General features: G+C 36.5%; 1 long non-coding RNA gene across 2 annotated transcripts in view; it reads left to right on the top strand.

The window, feature by feature from the left end:
* Window positions 1–24,495, top strand: part of LOC127564772 (uncharacterized) — an 89,117-nt gene extending 64,622 nt beyond the window's left edge. For both annotated transcript variants that reach the window (XR_007954351.1, XR_007954352.1), the window contains exons 4-5: window positions 22,557–22,645; window positions 24,235–24,495. This is a non-coding gene — a long non-coding RNA (uncharacterized LOC127564772). The remainder of the gene's footprint in view (window positions 1–22,556; window positions 22,646–24,234) is intronic.
* The last annotated feature ends 861 nt before the right edge of the window (window positions 24,496–25,356 follow it).

Raw genomic sequence — 25,356 nt, 5'->3', positions numbered from 1 at the left:
ATAATTACATTATATTGACACTCATTTCTGTTCCGATTTTTTTTTTCCCCTCCCTCCCTCCACCCCCTCCCCTAGATGGCAAGCAGTCCTTTATATGTTGGATATGTTGCAGTATATCCTAGATACAATATATGTTTGCAGAACCGAACAGTTCTCTTGTTGCGTAGGGAGAATTGGATTCAGAAGGTATAAATAATCCGGGAAGAAAAACAAAAATGCAAATAGTTCACATTCGTTTCCCAGTGTTCTTTCTTTGGGTGTAGCTGCTTTTGTCCGTCATTTATCAATTGAAACTCAGGTCTCTTTGTCAAAGAAATCCACTTCCATCAAAATATGTCCTCATACAATATCGTTGTCGAAGTGTATAATGATCTCCTGGTTCTGCTCATTTCACTTAGCATCAGTTCATGTAGGTCTCTCCAAGCCTCTCTGTATTCATCCTGCTGGTCATTTCTTACAGAACAATAATATTCCATAACATTCATATACCACAATTTACCCAGCCATTCTCCAATTGATGGGCATCCATTCATTTTCCAGTTTCTAGCCACTACAAACAGGGCTGCTACAAACATTTTGGCACATACAGGTCCCTTTCCCTTCTTTAGTATTTCTTTGGGATATAAGCCCAATAGAAACACTGCTGGATCAAAGGATATGCACATTTTGATAATTTTTTGGGCATAATTCCAGATTGCTCTCCAGAATGGTTGGATTCGTTCACAACTCCACCAACAATGCATTAGTGTCCCAGTTTTCCCGCATCCCCTCCAACATTCATCATTATTTTTTCCTGTCATCTTAGCCAATCTGACAGGTGTGTAGTGGTATCTCAGAGTTGTCTTAATTTGCATTTCTCTGATCAATAATGATTTGGAACACTCTTTCATATGAGTGGTAATAGTTTCAATCTCATCCTCTGGAAATTGTCTGTTCATATCCTTTGACCATTTATCAATTGGAGAATGGCTTGATTTCTTATAAATTTGAGTCAGTTCTCTATATATTTTGGAAATGAGGCCTTTATCAGAACCTTTAACTGTGAAAATGTTTTCCCAGTTTGTTGCTTCCCTTCTAATCTTGTTTGCATTAGTTTTATTTGTACAAAGGCTTTTTAATTTGATGTAATCGAAATTTTCTATTCTGTGATCAGTAATGGTCTCTAGTTCATCTTTGGTCACAAATTTCTTTCTCCTCCACAAGTCTGAGAGATAAACTATTCTATGTTCCTCTAATTTATTTATAGTCTCATTCTTTATGCCTAGGTCATAGACCCATTTTGATCTTATCTTGGTATATGGTGTTAAGTGTGGGTCCATGCCTAATTTCTGCCATACTAATTTCCAATTATCCCAGCAGTTTTTATCAAATAATGAATTCTTTTCCCAGAAGTTAGGGGCTTTGGGTTTGTCAAACACTAGATTGCTATAATTGACTATTCTGTCTTGTGAGCCTAGCCTTTTCCACTGATCCACTAATCTATTTCTTAGCCAATACCAAATGGTTTTGGTGACTGCTGCTTTATAATATAATTTTAGATCAGGTACAGCTAGGCCACCTTCATTTGATTTTTTTTTCATTAATTCCCTTGAGATTCTCGACTTTTTATTGTTCCATATGAATTTTGTTGTTATTTTTTCTAGATCAATAAAATATTTTCTTGGAAGTCTGATTGGTATAGCACTAAATAAATAGATTAGTTTAGGGAGTATTGTCATCTTTATTATGTTCGCTCGGCCGATCCAAGAGCACTTAATATTTTTCCAATTATTTAAGTCTGACTTTATTTGTGTGGAGACTTTTTTATAATTTTGCTCATATAATTCCTGACTTTCCTTTGGTAGATAGATTCCCAAATATTTTATGGTATCAACAGTTATTCTGAATGGAATTTCTCTTTGTATCTCTTGCTGTTGGGTTTTGTTGGTGATGTATAAAAATGCTGAGGATTTATGGGGATTTATTTTGTAGCCAGCTACTTTGCTAAAATTATGAATTATTTCCAATAGCTTTTTGGTAGAATCTCTGGGGTTCTCTAGGTATACCATCATATCATCTGCAAAGAGTGATAGTTTGGTTTCCTCATTGCCTACTCTAATTCCTTTTATATCTTTCTCGACTCTTATTGCCGAGGCTAGTGTTTCTAATACGATATTAAATAATAATGGTGATAGTGGGCAACCTTGCTTCACTCCAGATCTTACTGGGAAAGGTTCCAGTTTTTCCCCATTGCATATGATGCTTACTGATGGTTTTAAATATATGCTCCTGACTATTTTAAGGAAAAGTCCATTTATTCCTATGCTCTCAAGTGTTTTTATTAGGAATGGATGTTGGATTTTATCAAATGCTTTTTCTGCATCTATTGAGATGATCATGTGGTTTTTGTTTGTTTGGTTATTGATATAGTCAATTATGTTAATAGTTTTCCTAATATTGAACCAGCCCTGCATTCCTGGTATAAATCCTACTTGGTCATAGTGTATTATCCTGGTGACAATTTTCTGTAATCTTTTTGCTAATATTTTATTTAAGATTTTAGCATCAATATTCATTAGGGAGATTGGTCTATAATTTTCTTTCTCTGTTTTCAGCCTACCTGGTTTAGGTATCAGTACCATATCTGTGTCATAAAAGGAGTTTGGTAGGACTCCTTCAATCCCTATTTTTTCAAATAGTTTATATAACATTGGAGTTAATTGTTCTTTAAATGTTTGGTAGAATTCACATGTAAATCCATCTGGTCCTGGGGATTTTTTCTTAGGGAGTTGATTGATAGTTTGTTCTATTTCTTTTTCTGAGATGGGACTGTTTAGGATATTTACTTCTTCCTCTGTTAGTTTGGGCAAGCTGTATTTTTGGAGGTATTTTTCTATTTCATTTAAGTTGTCGAATTTATTGGCATAAAGTTGGGCAAAGTAACTCCTAATTATTGCTCTAATTTCCTCTTCGTTAGTGGTGAGTTCTCCCTTTTCATTTTTAAGACTAACAATTTGATTTTCCTCTTTCCTTTTTTTAATCAGATTTACTAAGGGTTTGTCTATTTTGTTGGTTTTTTCATAGAACCAACTCTTAGTTTTATTAATCAATTCAATAGTTTTTTTACTTTCAATTTTATTGATCTCACCTTTTACTTTTAGAATTTCAAGTTTAGTGTTTGACTGGGGGTTTTTAATTTGTTCCTTTTCTAGCATTTTTAATTGCAAACCCAATTCATTGACCTTCTCTTTCTCTATTTTATACAAATAGGCCTCTAGAGATATGAAATTTCCCCTTATTACCGCTTTGGCTGCATCCCATACATTTTGGTATGATGTCTCATTATTATCGTTTTCTTGGGTGAAGTTATTAATTATGTCTATGATTTGCTGTTTTACCCAATCATTCTTTAGTATGAGATTATTTAGTTTCCAATTATTTTTTGGTCTACTTCCCCTGCTTTTTTGTTGAATGTAATTTTCATTGCATCGTGGTCTGAAAAGGATGCATTTACTATTTCTGCCTTACTACATTTGAGTTTGAGGTTTTTATGTCCTAATATATGGTCAATTTTTGTATAGGTTCCATGAACTGCTGAAAAGAAAGTGTATTCCTTTCTGTCTCCATTACATTTTCTCCAGAGATCTATCATATCTAGCTTTTCTAGTATTCTGTTTACCTCTTTGACTTCTTTCTTATTTATTTTCTGGTTTGATTTATCTAATTCTGAGAGTGCAAGGTTAAGATCTCCCACTATTATAGTTTTACTGTCTATTTCTTCTTGCAGCTCTCTTAGTTTCTCTTTTAAGAATTTAGATGCTACCCCACTTGGTGCATATATGTTTAATATAGATAGTGCTTCATTATCCATGCTACCCTTTAGCAAGATATAGTGTCCTTCCTTATCTCTTTTAATTAGGTCAATTTTTGCTTTAGCTTGATCTGAGATCAGGATGGCTACCCCTGCTTTTTTGACTTCACCTGAAGCATAGTAGATTTTGCTCCAACCTTTTACCTTTAACCTGCATGTATCTCCCCGCTTCAGGTGTGTTTCCTGTAAACAACATATTGTAGGATTCTGGCTTTTAATCCATTCTGCTAACCGCTTCCTCTTTATGGGGGAGTTTACCCCGTTCACGTTTATGGTTAGAATGACCAATTCTGTATTACTTGCCATCTTGTTAACCCCGGTTTATGCTTTCCTCCCTTCTTTCCCCTTTCCCCCCCCTTCCAAGTATTAAGCTTGTGAGCACCCCTTGCTTCTCACAGTCCTCCCTTTTTAGTGTCCCTCCCCCCGCCTTCGAGTTCCTCCCCCTATCTTACCCCTTTCCCTCCCAGTTCCCGTATTCCCTTCCGCTTAGCTTATTCCTTCCCTTTCCACTTTTCCCTTCTCACTTTTCAATGAGATGGGAGAAGTTTCACCATAGATTGAATATGTCTTAAGATTTTTCACTTAAAGCCAATTCTGAAGGCAGTAAGATACCCACTATATTCATCCCCCTCCATTCTTTCTCTCAGATATAATAGGTTTCCTATGCCTCTTCATGAGATGTACTACCCCCACTTTACCCTTTTTCTGGTACAATGTCCTTTCCACATCAATTTCTAGAACAAGGTATACATGTATTCTTTATACATCTATATAGTCAAAATATAGTTCCCAAGATTAATCTTTACCTTTTTAGATTTCTCTTGAGTTCTCTATTTGTAGATCAAACTTTTTGTTAAGTTCTGGTTTTTTCATCAGAAATAGATGAAATTCGCTTACTTCGTTGAATGTCCATCTTCTTCCCTGGAAAAAGATGCTCATTCTCGCTGGGTAAGTTATTTTTGGTTGCATACCAAGTTCCTTAGCCTTTCGGAATATCATATTCCAGGCCCTTCGATCTTTTAATGTGGATGCTGCCAGATCCTGGGTGATCCTTATTGTGGCTCCTTGATACTTGAATTGGGTTTTTCTAGCCGCTTGCAATATTTTTTCTTTCATCTGAGGGTTCTGGCATTTGGCCACTATATTCCTTGGTGTTTTGATTTTAGGATCCCTTTCAGTGGGTGATCGATGAATCCTTTCAATGTTTATTTTTTCCTCTGTTCCTATGACTTCTGGGCAGTTCTCTTTGATAATTTCCTGGAAGACAGTGTCCAGGCTCTTTTTTTCATCATGTTTTTCTGGGAGTCCAATGATTCTCAGATTGTCTCTCCTGGATCTGTTTTCCAGGTCTGTTGTCTTCCCCAGAAGGTATTTCACATTTTTCTCCATTGTTTGATTTTTTTGGATTTGCTTGACTGATTCTTCTTGTCTCCTCGAGTCATTCAATTCCACTTGTTCAATTCTGATTTTCAGTGAAGTATTCTCTTCACTCACTTTTTAAAATCTTTCTCTAATTGTCCAATTGAGTTCTTTTGTTCTGTGGAATTTTTTTCCATTTCGCCAATTTTGTTTTCCAGTTCACTAATCCTATTTTTCAAGGATTTTACTTCTTTATCCACTCTCTCTTTAACTGACTTCTCCAGGCTCTTTTGCCAAGCCTCCCTCTCCTTTTCCCAAGCTTCCTTCTCCTTTTGCCAAGCCTCACTCTGCTTTCCCCATTTTTCTTCTAGCTCCCTTGTGAGAGCCTTTTTAATCACTTCTATGAGGTTCATCTGTGCTGAGGAACAGACGATCTCCTCCTTTGGGGATTCACCTGGGGACTGCCTGTTTTTAGTCTCCTCTGGATTTAGAGTCTGCTCTCTATCTGTGTAGAAGCTGTCAAGGGTTAAAGTCCTCTTCAGCTTCTTGCTCATTCTGTCTATTAATCAGAGACAAACTACCAAAGAAAAACAGAAAAAACTGGAGTCTTTCTTTGGGGGGGGCTGGGTGTGTTATCGAGCTTCCTCTACAGACTGCAGGGGGCAGCAGTGAGGCACTAGCAGGACTGTGCTGCGCCTGTGCTCTGAGATCCCAAAGCGTGCTGAGTCACTGAGGGGAAGGGGGGGGGGGCGGCCAGGTCCTGAGAGACTCCAGCTGTTTGCGGTTGTGTTCTTCAGCCCCGGTGTTTTTAGCTTCTCTGCTGGGCTGTTGACTTGCTGCAGGTTCCAAACCTGTAGCGAAGCTCTCCCCGCAGAGACGCCTACGATCACTCCCCACCCCCTCTCAGCTCTGCTCCCGTGCTCTCACTGCCGCTGCCCTCAGCCTGCGCCCGATCTAAAACCGCCCCAGCCCTCCAGTAAAGACAGACCTTTCTTGGCGGATCTCAAGGATGGCTTCTCTTGGTAAGTATTTGTGGGTTTTTTTCAGTCAAGCATTGATTCAGAGGCTTGTAATGAAGTGGATAGTGAGAGAAAGCGCGGAGCTTATGCAACTGTGAGCCTCCTCTCCGCCATCTTAACCGGAAGTCCCCTAACTAATTTTACAACTTCTCTTCCTCCTAGAAAGCTTTATATTTTTCCCCAAACCAAACTGCCTTGTGATAAGTATATTTAAAAAATATATATCATGTCTCTTCTCCATATGGGAGACCTCAGAGAATCCTGTATATTCAGCATAGGTCCCATATGACTTTGGAACCCCTTGCTACCCCAGTTTCCGTAAGGAGCATGTGGGCATAAGGGTGTGGATAATCAGTTAAGCAAAATGCAGATTGAAACTCTATCCATTGAATTCTCTACCAACAGAACCAGAACGGCAAATTAAATAGCAAAGCCTTTAATTAGGACAAAATAGCAAGGGAAAATTCCCAATTTACAAAAGAGTACACTTGACTATCTATAGATGCTTACTCCATCAGGGAGAGAGGGAACGTTACCCAGACAACTCACACTCTTAGGATTGCATTCTTAATACTTCTCTTGGCTGTGACTTCTACCAGTTGGCTGTTACTTCATTAAGGTTCCACTCTGCTTCCACAAGGGCCATTCCTCTCTGCTTCTGAAGCTGTCACTTGCTGTTTCTCCTCAAAACTGGAGGGTTAGTTTCCCCCTGAGCCTCTGACATCTGCTAGAACCATCTTTCACTGCTGGGGCTTCTTTCTCAAAAAGAGGATTGCAGTTCTTTGGAGACTGTCTTGGCAAAACATGCCTAGGGCTAATCAACACTTTTTTAAAATACATTTTTAAAATTTCTATTGTTTTTACATTGCCTAAATGTTCTTCTGTATTTCTCCCCTAACCCTTCCCAGAGAACTATCCCATATAAAAAAAGAGTTCTTTTGTTATTAAAGCTTTTTATTTTCAAATATATATATAGATAATTTTCAACATTCACTCTTGAAAAGACTTGTGTTTCAAATTTTTTTTCCCTCTCTTCATCCCATCCCCTCCTCTAGATGGCAAAAAAAGAATTCTTTAAAGAAAAAAAAAAGAGAAAAACTGATAAATATATATACAAAAAAAAACTTGAGAATATATGTAATTTCCATGGATGTATGGATGCCCACCTCTACAAAAGAGATGTCTTCTCATTTCTCTCTTTTTTTGGAGTGGTGGGCAAGATTTTTTGTTTAAAATTTTACAACATTGATTTTTTATTGGGGGGGTTTGGTATTCTTTCTGTTTACATATTGTAACCATCATGTATATTATTTTCTAGTATTACTTTCTTTATTCAGAATCAGTTCATGTAAGTCTTTCCCTAATTAACATATTTTTATTTTTCATCTTAAGCCAATAGCCATATTTGGTTGGCACAGAGAAGGACTCCAAGAGTCAAGATTTCTCCAGCCACACAGTGGGGATTCTCTTGATATTGAAAGTGGTATAAGTTCCTTTAGCTTCATGTCCTGCCCTTGGACTGCTAGCTCCAGGGCTAGGAAGCTTCCAAAAGTCAAGGAGATACTTAGAACCACTGCAGGGCACATTCCTGCTGCATCTCCTTTCCAATTCATCTGTTATTATCCAATTCATCTGTTATTATATACAACAGCCACACTCAGGTCACCTGGAAGGAGGAGTTTTATGGTGGAAAATGTATAAGATCTGGCATCAAAAGGGGTGGATTTGAATCCCAGCTCTGGAACCAAGTAGCTGTGTCACTTTAAGCAAATCATACATTTAAGCAACTATATAAAGTCATCTTTAAAATGGGGATAATAATAGCACCCACCTCCCAGGGTTGTTGTGAGGATCAAGCAAAATATTGATTTTAAAGAGCTTAACATAGTAGGTACTATATAATATTTAGTTATTATTATTATTAATTTAATAATTTAATAAAATTAATATTTAATAAATTTAATATAATATAAATAAAAATCAATAAGTTATTAATAAAATGGGTATAATAATAGCAGGATTTCCCAGGATTGTTGTGAGGATCAAATGAAATAATACTTGTAAAACACTTAGCACAGTAACTGGCACATAGTAAGCACTATATAAATGTTAGCTATTATTATTATTGTTGTTATTATCACTGTAAAATTGGGGTAATAATAGCATCTAAGGTTGTTCTAAGGATCAAGTATAATAATGATTCTAAAGTACTTATTGTAGTATCTGGCACATGGTAGGTACTATATAATGTTAGCTATTATTATTATCCAATTATCAAAATTATTATTATCAAAATGGGGGTAATAATAGCATATTATTTCATTTGATCTTCACAACAATCTTGGGAAGTAGGTGCTATTATTATTATATATTATATTATGTTATACATATCAAATGAAATAATATTTATAAAACATTTTGCAAATCTTAAAACATTATATGAATGCTAGCTATTATTAAATGTAATATTAGGCAGTTCATATTAACTCAATAAGCCTCAATTTCTTCATCTGTAGAACTAGGGGTTGGATTAGAACAGGGTTCTTAACCCCAAATCCACTAACTTTTTAAAAAAAAATTTAAATATTTTGTCAGTTTTATTTGAATATGATTGATTTCTGTTGCAGTCCTTTTTATTCTATGTATTTTAAAACATTCTTCTTTTTAAAGAAACCTTTAAGCATTCTTCTTTAAAACATTTTTCTGGGAAACCCTCCATAGATTTCAGCAAAGGGATTCATAACAGAGAAAAGGTTAAAAATCTTTGGTTTTTTCAGTTCTAAATCTATGATCTTTGTTCATACATAGAAAAAGTGAACCAAGTGCACTAGATCTGGGCTCTGTGCACCTGCACCTGTATCTCCCTTACTTATGAATTTCCTTTATACATTTTGCTTTATAAAATTCCATTTTGTGGAATTTATAAAATTCCCCTTGTGACAAGGTGGAAGACAAAAGCAGAGTGTTTTCCTTTAAAGCAGACTTTTGGGTTGTCTGCATGACGGTCTGTAAGTCCGAGCTGCCTGCAGAAGGGCCCCTAAGTCCGAGGGGGTTAGTGGGGGGGCCAGTCCGCTAGAACTTGGCTTTTCCCAGCTCCCTCTCCTGGGTCCCCAGCTCGCTCTGGTCTTCCTTCATTCAGAAGGCCCATCCTGCCGCCTCTGCCGCCAGAGCCAGGAGAAGTTTGCAAGAGCCCCCCGAGATCGCCTGCACAGTAAATTTCAGACTTTTAAGTGATCCTCCCTGGCTTTGCTGAAGAAGCAGGCCATGTGTGCCACCAGCTGTCCTCAAGCCCATTAAATCCACACTGCGTCTGGGGTAATCAAGCCCATGTGCTGCAAATCCTCGGTTAATATGTCATGACCTGGCATAAGCCACTGCAAACACACTCGGGGGGCTTGTGGGTCACTTGTCAGATGGCCCTGGCGAGCCGGCGACGCTGGATGGGCTTCGTTGCTATTTGGTTTGATGGAGTTATGAGCTCTGGGTGAGAGAAACTAGCAACGCCTTTCTTCTTCCTTTTTACACATTTCCAGATTTCCCGGATTTGGCTAGAATTGGGAGCAAGATAGGGGAGACAGTCCCTCTTAAAAGTAGGGTTCTGTTGTGGAGAAATACCTCTTCTTTGAGTTCATGTGCTGATAAAGTAAATCTTTCACAGCATAGAAATTATGGAAGCAAAAACCTAGGATTTATTATATTTAAGCACAAATTTAGGAGGCAGAGAAATAACTCTGAAAAAAGATTAGGATTCTAACAAGGCTTTTTATAGACAAAATTACATCAGAGAGACAGAGAAATAATTTCTTTTACAAATGCAATCTTGTACATTCTTTTAGGCTATAAAAGTTACAAGACAGATTGATAATCCCATGCTTCCTTCAATGCCATAGGAATTGAACAAACTTAGTTAAACAGAATCATCATCTCATATTTCCCCTAAGGAAACCTATCTAGTTAAAATGATTCTATAGGTAAAATAAGTTAGGTTATAGATTAAACTACATTTAAAGGGTTCACGATGAGCCGATTGAGAGGGGAGATTTACATTCCTACAGAGTTGTGTCAGATGAATTCCTTTGCAAATAGTTTGCTAAATAAATTCAAAACTCCCCTCCAGCTTCTTATCTAAAGAATATCAAAAAAAAAATCTTTTCATATTAGCATTCCAGGAATCAGGTTTTATTTATTTTTTTAAATAACTTTTTATTGACAGAACCCATGCCAGGGTAATTTTTTTACTGCATTATCCCTTGCACTTACTTCTGTTCCGATTTTTCCCCTCCCTCCCTTCACCCCCTCCCCCAGATGGCAAGCAGTCCTATACATGTTAAATAGGTTACAGTATATCCTAGATACAATATATGTGTGCAGACCAAATAGTTCTCTTGTTGCACAGGGAGAATTGGATTCAGAAGGTATAAATAACCCGGGAAGAAAAACAAAAATGCAAATAGTTTATATTCATTTCCCAGTGTTCTTTCTTTGGGTGTAGCTGCTTCTGTCCATCCTTGATCAATTGAAACTGAATTAGCTCTCTTTCTCGAAGAGATCCACTTCCATCAGAATACATCCTCAAACAGTATCATTGTTGAGGTATATAATGATCTCCTGGTTCTGCTCATTTCACTTAGCATCAGTTCATGTAAGTCTCGCCAAACCTCTCTGTATTCATCCTGCTGGTCATTCAGGAGTCAAGTTTTAGCTAGATGAAGTGAATGTTAACAGAAAATAGGCTTCAACTAAATATTGCAGGAGGATTGACCTTCCAAAATAAGATCCAATAAAGAACAATTTTAAAACCTTCATAACACTTTGTAGATTTCTCATAACAATCTTCATTCTGCCCTTTTAGAGGCACAGGAGGCATTTGGCTTCTTACAGGACACTTCAATAAGGTATAGTGGAAAGGATCCTGGTTTTGGAGTCACAGATTTGGGTTCAAACACTGGTTCTATTCCTTGTAATCTATGTGACCTTTCTCAAGTCAATCTGGACCTCAGTTTTCTTATCTCTAAAATGAGGGATATAAATTAAATGACTCTTAAGCTCTTTTTCAATTCTAGAATCCTACAGTACCAAAAAATCTCTACCCTTTCTTGAATTAACTAAATATATCTAATTCAATAAGTGTTCAATTTAGGTAGATTAGGAGTCCCTGAAGCTTCACAATAGATTAGAAAATAGTTACTACTTTCATCTGGAGCATTGGGGTGAAAATGTCCCTCATTTCTTGAAGGGCTACACCAGCAAAACAGGAATTATGTTAGATTTTCTCACATAGGCAACAAGGTGATTTGCACAGAGTTTGGCATTCAGAGATAAGAAACTTGACTTTAAATCCTGCCACAGACTCTTTTTGTGGTTAGTAAATTAGTTCAAATCATTCAAACTCATCTGTTTAAAAAAAAAAAAGAAGAAGGGATGTAAGATGATAATAGCTAGCATCTATTCACAGAGTGATTTTGAGGGTCAAATGAGATACCATATGTAAAGAAAACTGTTTACAACCTTAAAATACTATTACTGTTAGCATGAGCTATGGTAGACTATGTATCTAGGATCCTAGAGTATCAAAAATTCTCCACCCTTTCATTGCAAAAACTAAATATATCTAATTCAGCTAAGTGTTCAACTTAGGTAGATTAGGAGTCCCTGAAGCTTCACAGAAACTAACCTAACTAAGTGGAAAAGAGTTTTGGTACCAGAAAAGTGACCTCCAGAAGAAATATCTCATGTCCATGATAACTCATGAAATAGGAAGGGGTCTAGATCTGCTTAAATGGAGGGAATATCCACATCTTTATTTCTCAAGGCATTAAACTAATTATCTTGTCTTAATTTTCCCATTTGAAAGCTGAATTAAAATTAGTCAAATTTGAGGCAATCATCTCAGACCACAGTCACAGGCTTTCCAGTGACTACTTTGAGAACAAGATAGTTGGTCATTGATCCTGGTAGCCCCTTGATGTAGTGGTGCTTTGGGCAGAATAAAAGGAAATTCTCATTTAAAAAAAATAGTGATTAAACTGTAAACTCTCTGAAGGCAAGGATTATGTCATTTTCTCTCCCTAGTTCCAAGCAAGCTCTCTTCTTCAGAGTAATCACTTAATTAGTGTTTCTTGCATTGGAATGCAATCATGTATAGTGAACTAGACTTGGTATGAGGAAGATCTACATTTAAATCCCTGCTTTGATACTAGCTATTTCAACATCCACAGGTTATCTAATTCCTCTGATTTCTCACCCGTAAAATGAGGTTAAAGTGTTATTTTCTTTATGGGATTTTTCCGGATTCCTCTACTAGTCAGTGTTTTTCATCTTCCCCCAAATTATCTTTATATATATATGTGTGTGTATTCTTATCTATTTTCTTCTTATATCCTCTTCCCAGTCCTCAGAATTATAAGAATGTTTTCATTTTGTATTACACAATGGATTCTTAAAATGGCTCTAAAGTCTCCCCTATGCCTCCCCTATGTCTGATAAAATATGTGGTGCTTTAGGAGAGTTGGAACTATTTGATGTTACACATAAAGTTGCAAAAGAGTGTTTTCAGTCATTATCATCAAGTCAAACTAAGCATCAAAACTTTTAATTCATTCTCCACTGGTTTAAAATCATCACATGTACGACTTTCACCATATATGGGCAGGAAATTTATGAGGTAGATTTGAGGATGGAGTACCTCCCAGACATTAAATTCATCAAAGGTGTAGTGGTGGGAAATGGAACATCATGAATATAAAAACCCCAGGCAAAGCAGTTTGGCTAGAATGAGTAATGTGTTTGTTTTTCTCCATTTAACAATATTTTATTTTTTTAATTACATGTAAAATAGTTTTCAACATTCACTTTTATAAAATTTTGAGTTCCAAATTTTTTTCTCCTTCCCTTCCTCAAGATGGCAAGCATTCTGATATAGGTTATATATTTACAATCATATTAAACATATTCAAATAAGAACAAAAAGGAAAAACCATGAGAGAAAAAATGAACCAAAAAGTGAGAAGGATATGTTTCAATCTGCAGTCAGACTCCATAGTTCTTTTTCTGGATATGGATAACATTTTCTATTATTAGTTTTTTGGAAATTGTCTTCAATCACTGTATTACTGAGAAGACTTAAGTCTGTCATAACTGATCATCGCATGATGTTGCTGTTACTGTGTACAATATTCTCCTGGGTCTGCTCACTTCACTCAGCATTGATGAAAGAATACTGCTTAAAGGGAAATGACATGGAATCACTGAAAAATATAGATGGAAGTCACGCTGTGGAGATTAAATGCTAGCCTAAGGATTTTATATTTTCTCTTAGAATGAATAGGGAGTCATTGAAGGTTTTACTTATTTGTTTATTTTTGTCTTTTGCATGTGGTAGTAGGTGGGAAGCAATTTGGTCAGATCTACATCTGACCATACAAAGAATAATGCTTTGGCAGCAACGTGGAGGATGGATGAGGTGAGGAAAATCTAGGGCAAGGACACCAATTAAGTAACTATTTCAAAAGTCCAGGTGAGAGACGATGAGAGCATGAACTAGCATATAAACTGTTTGAGGACAAATTAAGAAATGTTATAGCAGCAGGATAGAAGAGACTTAGCAAGTCTAAGATTGACATAAGAATTGAAGGAAAAGGATGATGAGAAGGTAGCAAACCTAAAGGCAACTGAATGCGGATATTTGTAAGAGGGATAAGTTTTTAGGAAAATATAATCCATTCTGTTTTGGAAATGTTGAGTTGTGATGCCTTTGAAATATCCAGGACAAGGTATCCATTAGGCATCCACAGTCATTGTTGGGGACTCATCCTAATGGAAGAACCCAAGATCATAATATACTGGGACTGAAGTTCAAGAGAGGAATTGAGACTGGCTGTTTAGATTTGAGAGTCATCTAAATAATGTGTGAGAAGTGATGAGTTGACCAAGGAAAAGAGTTTAGAAAAAGAAATAAGAGCCCAGGGGAGAGCCTTGACAGATACCTGTACCTGGGAACCTGAAAACAGAGGACAATCCAGCAAAGATGACTGTGAAAGAAAGATCAGACAAGTAGGAGAACTAAGAAAAAATATTGTCATAAAAAGGAAATGGAAGAGAGTGTGTAAACAGAAATTAATACTATTTCAAGTTGCAGATCTCCTCAGCAATACAATGATCCAAGATAATTCCAAAATATTCATGATGGAAAATGTTATGTGTCCAGAGAATGAACTATTGAGTCTGACTGCAAACTGAAGCATACTATTTCCACTTTATTTCTTGTGTTTTTTTTCTATTTGCAAAATATAATTTTTTTACAAACTGTTGTATCTTCTTTCACAATATGACTAATATGTAAAGATGTTTTTTGTAATCAGACATGTATAATTTATATCAAATTGCTCACTGTCTTAGGTGAGAAGGAAAAGGAGGGAGAAAACTTGGAACAACATTTTATTAAAAAATGAATGCTAAAAATTGTTTTTACATGTAATTGGAAAAATAGAATAGTATTTTAAAAAATTTTTTTAAGTAGCAGAGAGAACCAGAAAGCTAAAGAATGGAAAAAAAAAGAGGAGGCATAGAATATAGCAGGTAAGAGATCACTGAAGAATAACCCACAAAACAATCAAAAATAAGTATTCAAAATGACAAAAAAAAAAAGACAAGCAGGAGAAATGGGGAAGGAAATTGTAAGGAACTCTGAAAAGAAAGGAGAAGTTTGAGAATAGATGCTAAGGAGATTATAATAGTCAATTAAGGAAGTATTTAATAATAAGATCATTATGCAAACCCATTCAGCATGGTTACATGACTTTTTTTCCCAGAAATATTCAACAGTACATTAGTAGAAATAAAAAAAAAAGATATGATGGACTTAGGGTTGGAATTGGTGAGATATGGCAGGGCAATTGGGCAAGAAATTTCAAGGACAGATGATAGCATTTGTTCAACCATAGAGTCAATTAAAAAAGCTGGACAGAAAACAGGAAAGGGTGGAGGGAATGGAAGTCCTTATAAATGATTTGAAGGAGGTGGGTTGAGGAAGGAGAGACAAGAAAAGGAGGTTATAGTTCTAAAGAGGAATTTCTGGGCCACTGAGGCGGCATAGTTATGAGGGATGTCGGATCAAGTGTATGGCCATTCCTGTTTATTGATGTTGATTTGGAAAATATATCAAGGCCATGGGAACTGAGAAGGCTGATGAGTTGGGAAGCCAGGATATCTGAGGGAACATCAACATGTATGTTAAAATCCCCAGATTCATAGGAAGAGATAAGGTGAGATGGAACATTACAATCCATGTACTGAACTCCTTGAGACTTCAGTTTTACTTCCCTCTCTGTCATATGACATTTTGTCTCTATGTCTTTGTTTCAGCTCTCCATTCTTAGAATACTCTCCCTCCTCACCTTTGTTTTCTAGAAGTCAAGATTCAGCTTAAATCTGATCTTCTGTAAGATGCCTTACCTGGTCACCCATCTCTTCTTCTTAGCTTCTAGACCTTCTCTTCTGAGATTACTCTTCATCTAGTCTGTGTGTATCTTGTATGTGCTTATTTACATTTTGTCTCCCTATTTGAATATGAGCTCCTTGAGAACAGGGATCATTTTTGACTTTCTTTATATGGCCAGTATTAGCACAGTCCCTGGTACATGGTAAACACTTATTAAATGTTTATCATTGATTGTTGATTGATTCAGAAAAAGAGAGAAAATGACCCAGGGGCAGATAAATAACACTGAACAAGAATTGGGCAAGGTAATAAAGATGGAGGGAAAGAGATTCAAAGAAAAAGCTGAATGATGGTGACAAAAGGACCATATAGAAGGGGAAGTGAAGATCAAGGAGTGTTCCCACTCTTCCTCTTGTCTCATTGCTGCAGGGGATATGAGTAGAGTAAAGAGTGAGCAGAGATGACATTTTTTAGAAGGAGACAACTTTTCTGATAATATATTAAGAGAAAAGAAAACGAAATAATAAGAACTAGGATAAAGATGAGCTTGTTAACAATACATCAAGATTTTCAGACAGTTTAATGGAATGGGAGGGCAGAGGAGGAACTGGCATGTGGGGAAGTAAGACTGAGATAATTAGGGATGAAAGAACAAGGAAAGATAGGAATAAAAGAACATTTTTATCTTTATAGATGTTGACTTTGAAGCACAGGTATCAAAGAATTGGAAATCTGCCAGTCATAAGATGAGAAATTACTCATCAAAATGGATTATCCATCCTTTGGGATGCATGATGACAAAACATAAAACATCACTGTTTTATGCTGCTGACTCCCAGATGGTCAGGATCTCTTAGAGTTCTGAGCCCTGGTTCATGAGTGAGAGGAAAATGGTGATGATCTATGATAGTCCCATCTTCCTATTTTTTCTAAAGACTCATCCCATGGTGGTAGGGGATGAAACACAGTCAGTTGACACATAAAACATAGAATAGACAATCAGCTCCAAAGTTCTGAGTCTCTTCATATAGATAATAAAAATTCAGAACTTTAGGTGTAGGGGGTAGTAGGAATGATGTTGATTCCACTTTTAGTAATTATTTTTTTAGTAATTTTAAGTAGACCCATTCATTCTGAGTAAGTGCAAATTACTTCAAGACACTCTTAGTTCCCTAATGAATATTGATGCAAAATTTTAAAATAAAATATTAGCAAAGAGATTACAGCAACTTATCAGCAGAATAATACACTATGATCAAGTGGGATTTATACCAAGAACGCAGAACTGGTTCAATATCAGGAAAACTATTACCATAATCGACCTTATCAATAACAAAACCAATAGAAATCATGTGATAATCTCAATAGATGCAGAAAAAGCTTTTGACAAAATACATCAACCATTCCGATTAAAAAACACTAGAGAGCATATAGCTAAAGGGAGCTTTCCTTAAAATAATAAGCAATATCTATGTAAAACCAACAGTAAGCATTATCTGTAATGGAGAGAAGCTGGATGCATTCCCAATAAAATCAGGGATTAAATAAAGATGACTATTATCACCATTATTATTCAACATTGTACTAGAAATGTTGGATTTCTTTAGCAATAAGAAAAGAAAAAGAAATTATGGGAATTAGAATATGTGGAAATAAAACTATGACTCTTTGCAGATGATATGATGATCTACTTAGAGAATCCTAGAAAATCATGCAAAAACTTACTGGAAACAATTCACACCTTTAGCAAAGTTATAGGATATAAAATAAAACCACACGAATCATCAACATTTCTGTATGTTACTGACAAAGCCCATCAGCAAGAGATAGAGAAATTTCATTTAAAATAATTATCGACAAAATAAAAATTTTGGGGGGTCTACCTCCCAAAATAAACCCAAGAACTATATGAACACAATTACAAAACACTGCTCATACAAATAAAGTCAGATGTAAACAGTTGGAAAAATATCAGTCGCTCATGGGTAGGCCAAACTAATATAATAAAAATGACAATTCTGCCTAAATTGGCCTACTTGTTCAGTGCTAAATATTGGAGAGAATGTGGGAAACCTGGGACACTAAGACATCGTTGGTGGAATTGTGACATGATTCAGCCATTCTGGACAGTAATTTGGAACTATGCCCAAAGGACTACAAAACTGCATACCCTTTGACCCAGCACTACTGGATTTGTATCCTGAGAAAATCATAAAGGTGGGGAAAAGACCCACATGTGCAAAAATATTTATAGTAGCTCTTTGTGTGGTAACAAAGAAGTAGAAAATGAGTAGATGCCCAACAATTGGGGAATGGCTAACAAGTTGTGGTGTATGCAAATGATGGAATATTATTGTTCTATTAAAGATGATGAACAAGCTGATTTTAGAAAGACTTGGAAATCATTTACATGAAGTGATGCTGAGAGAAATAACCCAAACCAGGAATACTTTGTTCACAATAACAGCAAGAGTGTGTGATGATCAACTATGAAAGACTTGGTTCTTCTCAGTAGTTTAGTGATCCAAAGCAATCAATAGAGTTTAGATAGAAAATGTTATCTGCATCCAGAAAAAGAACTATGGAGACTGAATGTAACTCAACACATACTATGTTCACTTTTTTTCTGTTTTTTTTTCTTCTCTCCCATAGTTTTTCCCTTTTGTTCTGATGTTTCTCTCCCAACATGATTCATAAAACAATGTGTATTAAAATAAAAAAAAGACTCCTATCTTCTCTTATTGTTGTTCCTTCTTTCCTTTTTTCACTGCTTTGTCCTTCCCTTTGTTACCACTTTCCCAAAGCTTCAATCAACACAGGGAAGCATGATCAGTTACGGCTGATGGTAAGATTATGTGTATGATCATATCTATTATTGCTGACTTAGACCAAAGATGAAGGTCATGAAAATTCCCAAATATGAGGGCAGAAGCTAAGGTGGAATGGAACATTGTGATGGTGAACTTACAACTTCAGGTTTCTTCTCGGTTCCTCAAACATGGCTTCCATCTCCAGGACTTTGTCCCGCATGTGTTGCTGGTAATGAGTAGACAATCCAGTTCTTTTTCTAATTTTCCACAGAGCAAAAGAATTTTGGGAATAGAAGGGATCCTAGGAAACATCTAGTCCTATGTGTACTGGGTCAAGAATTCCATCTACAACATACCATATCTGGTGGGTTGTCATTTAGCCTTTTTTGTAGACTTTTAGTGAAGGGAACTCATTGCTTCCGGATGATGTATTCAATATTTGGATAACTATAATTGTTGGGAAGCTAATTTCTTTATACCAAGCCTCTAACTGTCTCTTGCAATTTTCACCCATTTCTCTGTGGCCAAGGAAAACAATTCTAATCCCTTTTCCAAATGACAACCCTTCAAATGTTTGAAGATGGCTGCTGTTCTCCCCTTCTCACGTATTCTTTTCTCTGGACAATATTCCCATTTTCTTCAACCATCCCTCATTTGTATGATGTCTCTGACCCTTCCCCATCCTGGCTGCCTCCTCTGGATGTACCCCAGATTATCAATGTCTTTCCAGAAGTGTGGTGCCCAGAACTGAACACATAACACTCCAGATGTGGTCTGAATTGACTAAAGAGATTCTACATTCCCAGGAGCAGTGATACAGCTTGAGAACAGTGCAGCTTCTTGTTGCCCAGTTTAAAAAAGCATAAAAAATTGTCCCAGCTGTTAAACCCAACTGGCACATTGGGCATGCAGCTAACTCAACAGATAAAAAAAAACACAATAGAGTGAAATGAAAGCGAGAGGAAAGGCTAGAGGAATGAATTTAATAGTGAGCAAAATCTCTGATCTTGTTTGGCTATCGTTCTGGTCTCTGATTTTCTGTTACAGAGGATCTGGGATTACCTTTGTAATTTACTGAGCCCCAGCTCCCCAAATGATGGTATAAAGATGCTGAATTACAACAACAAAGAAGGCTAATAAATATTGCTAATAGCATTCTGAGATGCTCTAGAAGAAAAAAAAAGCGGGGCTCATTGGCATATTTATTTTCTGGATGAGGATGCAGTCAGATGTGATGATGCTGCAAGTTTGGAGAGAACATTAATGATGTTCACAGTCATTGATGAATAACTTGGACATATCATAAGCAAGGATGGTCCAGTAGATAGGGGCTGGACTCTTGCTGTTGTCCAGTTCATTTACAAAGGCCACCTTTGTAAGCCTCCTGGCTTCCTTCAAGTCCCAGATAAAATTCTACCTTTTTTAAGAAACTTTTCCTGGTCTCTCTTAGTGCTAATGCCTTTCCTCTGTGGGTTATTTCCAATTAATACCCTATATATATCTTGTATGTATTTAATCTTTGAAGCTCTTCGAGAGCAGGGTCTTTTGCCTTTCTTTGTATTCCCAGCATTTAGAACAGTGTCTGATACCTTGTAGGTACTTAATAAATGTTTGTTGAGATAGACACATACAATACTTCTTTTAAAAATAAATTCTTTGTTATGGGCTGATTCTCTGGATGAAGAGAAGGGAGAGGATACAGGAGAAAATTTAGATGATGTAAAAGCAAAAAATATCATTCAAAATCCATTTTTAAAAAAGGCAGTATAATAGAGTAGAAAAGGCCATTATGAACTTCAGGGTTGTAAAACTGGGTTCAAGTCTTCCCTCTCTCACTCCTCATGTGATCTTGAGCAAATCATTTAACCTTTTCAGACCTGATGTATATAAAATAAGAGCATTGGAGGGAATGGTATCCAAGGTCCTTTAGCTCTATATTACAGATCCAAATAGGTGTTAAAAAAAAATCTACCACAACATCCAGAATCAGTGTAGTGCATCCAGTAAGAATGCAGTAATATTTTTTAAGTTGAATTTCTTGCCTAGTGAGAAGGTCTGGCGTAGACCTAGGAGGTATTCCCCCAATCCTTCTGCTTTCCTTCTTTTCTATGATTTTTGCAGAAGCACTTCACTAGACCCCCATTGTGTCAGTGTGCAGTTCAAGATGACAGGAGCAAAGAATATGTTTCTGCATCACTAATCTGTGAGAATGTGACTTTGCCAGCTCAAGTTAAAATTTAGATTTGCTGTTTAAAATTCTAGTGTAATGAGGGATGGTGTTCCTCCCCCCTCCACTCATCTCTATCCTTAGCCTTCCTTGTTTTTGACCTTCCTCAAGTGTCTGCAGAGATGAAAAAATGTAATTTTATAGCTATGAAAAAGGCTGCAGGAAAAATGTGTTGTTCATATACCTAAAACTTAATTCTTAAGGCCTTTTTTGTGACCATTCTGATCAGTGGCCAGCAATTCCAGAAACTCCAGTACTTTCTTTGTCAAAAAGCCCAATTACCAGTTATTAAAACTCATGCTTTTTATTAATTTACAGGATTGAAAGAGGTATCAATTGCACAGACTCAGCGATTGGAATTGTGAGATTTGGGGGGAAGGGGCTTCTCTAGGCTCTGGTCCCTAGTTTTTTGATTTTAAGAAATTCAACAAATTCATTAATTCATGTAATATTTATTAGGCACTTACTGAGTGCAGATTATTACAATAGGCACTATGAATATAAGAAGGTGATACCATAATCCCTACTCATGCTCCTTGGGAATCAAATGAGCATTCTAATGTGCTTCCTAAGGAGACAATACATAAATAAGTAGGTACATATAAAATATAAACAGAGGTAATAGAAGGTAATCTGAGAGGGCGAGGCACTAGTGAGAAGGGATAATTATGGTATGATAGATGGGAAATGTCCAGGGTTGTATGAGGAACTAGAAGGGGAGGAGGGAAAATTGTGGAGTTCACGGAAGGCTTCATATTTGTGTCTTTCTCTGGTATATTGGATGTCACAATGGATAGAGTGTCAGGCGTGGAGTTAAGAAGATTCATCTTCCTGAATTCAAATCTCATACACTCACTAGCTGTGCGACCTTGGGGCAAGTCATTTAACTCTTTTTGCCTCAGTTTTCTCATCTGTAAAATGAACTGGAAAAGGGTATGACAAGCCATCTAGTATCTTTGCCAAGAAACCCCAAATGGAGTCACGAGTCATTGAACAAAACTGAACATCTCCACTAAAAAAATTCAGATGAGAGGAACAAAGTTTTCATTTCAGTATCACTGATATGTGGGATGATAACTCTGTTAGCCTAAATTAAAATTTAAATTTGCTATTTAAAATTATAGGGTACTGTGTTATGCTTTTTGTGTGTGTTATTTTTCTTCTTCTTTTATTTTTTTCCAGTCACACAGATTTACAACCTAGGAGTAATTCTCAATTCTTCACTATCACTCATTTCCAATATCCAATGCAAGTGTCAAATTTGAAGTCAGAGAACCTGGATTCAAATTCTAGTGCTGCTACTTATGGACTCAGTTTCCTCATCTGTAAAATGAGGGAATTGGACTAGAAAATGATCTCTAAGTTTCCTCGCAGTTCCAAAGCTATGAACCTAGAAGGTGGCACCTGAGTTAGAACTGGAAAAAAGGCACAGGTTTTAATAAAGAGAGAGGCAGAGAGAGTACATAATAATGATATCTCTTACCTCTGTTCCTCCTTAGAAAGGTACATAGCTCTGTAAAACAAAGTGATTATCACCATCAAGCCCACTTCAAATTCTCAGTCTTTAAGCCATGCTTTTAATTTCTAACCAATCCATCAACCTCGTCTTATCCATAAACAAAACTTTTCCAATCAACAAAGCAAATTGTCTTTTTTCTTTTCATAAATGATTCCCATATTTTGAAGACCTGTGTCCATGGGAATACATTTGGGCTGATTGCAGAGGTCAAGTGGGTTTGGAGTGTGTTTGTGTGTATGGTCAGTCATTTTTCAGTCCTGTCTGATTCTTCATGGCCCCGTTTGGGGTTTTCTTGGCAGAGATATTGGACTGGTTTGCCATTTCCTTCTCCAGCTTATTTTACAGATGGGGAACTGAGACAAACAGGGTGAAGTAGTGTCAGAAGACTTCGGTTAAAATCCTGACTTCTCTTACTATCTGAGGTAAGTCACTTAAATTGTTTTAAGCCTCAGTTTTTTCTGACACAAAGTGAGAAGGGAATTGCATAAAATACACTTTAAGATCCTTTCTAGTTTGAAGTATATGATCCTGTGAGACATACCATCTCATCTAGTTTTCATTGTGACTAATAGCACACACTTGGAAGATGTTGGTTAGAGTGAAGTGATTCAATCACCAAACAAAAAAGCAAAACTGAGTCATTAGAGCTCATTGCTAATGAGATGGGGTACATCTGGTACAATGCTCTCTATCCCTCATCTGCATGTTATCTCTACCTTGAAGTCACAACCTACAAATTTAGCATGTCTCAAACCGAACTTACTATTTTTCTCTTCCTTCTGACTCTTATTTTTCTCTTTGGAACCATCATTCACTCCATGTCCCATGCTAAAAACCTTGGAGTTATCTTTAACTCTTCCCTCCCTCTCATATCTACTTCATTATGAAATCCTGTTGATTCCATTTCTACAACATCTCTGGCATCTGTTCCTTCCTCCTTATTCCCATTACAACCAGCATAAAACAGATGTTCACTACCACTTGCCTGACCTATTATAATAACTCGCTTTCTGGTTTTCCCCCCTCACTATTCCACCTCCTCTTTCCATGTGTCCCTCACACTGATGTCAGGATCATCTTCCTTACGCATAGACCTACCCATATCACTCAATAGTCTTTAATTTCCTGCTATCTACTGAATAAAGGTCAAATAAAGCTCAAATTTTCTCTGGTTTTTAAGCTCCCTACAATCGGTTCCACTCTAGCCAACCAGCCTTTTCACATATTAATCCCTTCTATGAATTTTCTTTCAGTCAACATGGACAATCTTTCCCAAATATATCCTATGATCTCCTATTTCTCTACCTTTGATCATGTTCCTCCTATTTTTATGATATTTTTTCTTTTCTTCTTTAACTATGTAATTCCTAACTGTGCTCTAAAAAACTAGGAGTGTAGTGAATAGAGTGCCAGGTCTCTAGTCAAATCTAGCCTCATAAATTTCCTAGCTGTGTGACCCTAAGCAAGTCACTTAACTGTTCATTGCTTCGTTTCTCTCATCTGTAAAATGGGGGTGATAACAGCTTCTACCTCAAAGGGATGATGTAAAGAAATTGTAAACCACTTAACAGTGCCTGGAAAACAGTAAATGCTATATCAATGTGAACTATCATCCTCATTGTCACTATCATTGTCCAACTCCAATGTCATCTTGTTCCAGGAAATTTTTCCTTTTCTAGTCAATAGTAACTCTCCCTCTTAAATTTCCTATAAAACTTTGTTCTGAAACTCTCTTATAAAATTGTTAGGGAATATTGCTTATATACTGTTGGTGTCTTCCCCCTCACTATGCTGTAAGTTCCAGGAAGACATAGATCTAAATTTGATCTAAATTTTACACATCCCTTGGAGCCTAGCACAATTCTATGCAAACAGTAGTTGCTCCATAAGTGTTTGATGAATGAACAAATGAATAGATAAAATTTTAAAAGCAAGGGTATAAAAAAGACCTGGAGGATATTTGGGACAAGGTCTGGAAAAGTATTTGCAAAATGAAATCTGTCTTTTGTAGGAGCAGATGAATAGCCAACATGTCTCTCAAGAAAGAATGCTGAAAGTCATCCCACACCTGAAATTGTGAATTCCTCTGTTCCTGACACTCACAGACTTCTCCCCAGCAACTAATTGTCATGTCACAAATGGATAAGAAATAAGACTTGAGGCAGAAACAGCAGGAGCAGTTGAACTGTGAAACCACTGAGATCCAGCTTTCATGCAAAATAGCCTAAGTCACAAAAATAAAATGAAGAAAATATCTTAAATGAAAATGAAACATCCAGGAATAATTTTTTTCCAGATTCAGATTTTTTTAAGCATAGATACTGATTTTTTAAAAAGCATTTAAATAGCAACAATTACAACAGCAGCTAAGGATAGCTTCAACTAGAATAATAAAATCCTAATGCCGAAAGGGACTTTGAGAGGTCACCTTGCCAAGTTTCTAGTCTTCAGACAGAACTGATCAGTAGCCATGCTATTTTAAAAGGACCTCCAGGGAAGGTGATTCTATAATCTCTCTCAATCACATATCTCCCATTTCACAGTCCCCACCATCAGCAAGTCCCTTTATATATTAGTCTTGTATCCCTCCAGGTGAATTTTAAGTCCATCTCTTTTTATTCAGTTCTCAATGGACCAAAAACCCCAGCTGTTCCTCTATGAATGCTGTATTTCCAATAGATGGTAATTTGTCTATCTGTGATAAACAGAATTCCTTATTGTTCCTCTGTCAATGGTTGTTGGCCCTGTTCTGATGACTCTGGGAGAAGACATTGATTAAGAAGCAGAGAAGGGAGGGATGTGGCCATTTCTACTGCAGTCAGGTGAGAATAAGGAAAGTAAAAACTAAAATCTTTCCTTTAATGGAAACACTGCTAGTGAACTTCAGAGCAGTGTTGGGGGAAAGAGAAGGAAATAGAAGTTGAGGGGATCTTGAAATCCTATCTGGAAATCACTGATACACTGATGTACTATCTTTATTTTTTAATTGAAAAATATTTTTTCAATAACATATAAAAACAATTTTAACACTAAAAAAATTTTGAGTTTCAAATTCTCTCCTTCCCTCTTTCTCCTCCTCCTTCCCTAAAATAGTAAACAATTTGATATGGGTTATACATGTGCAATTATGCAA

Source organism: Antechinus flavipes, chromosome 5 (genome assembly GCF_016432865.1).
Source record: "Antechinus flavipes isolate AdamAnt ecotype Samford, QLD, Australia chromosome 5, AdamAnt_v2, whole genome shotgun sequence".
Taxonomy (NCBI): domain Eukaryota; kingdom Metazoa; phylum Chordata; class Mammalia; order Dasyuromorphia; family Dasyuridae; genus Antechinus; species Antechinus flavipes.
Note: the sequence above shows the minus strand (reverse complement) of the source record. Positions and strands in the feature narration are given on the sequence as shown.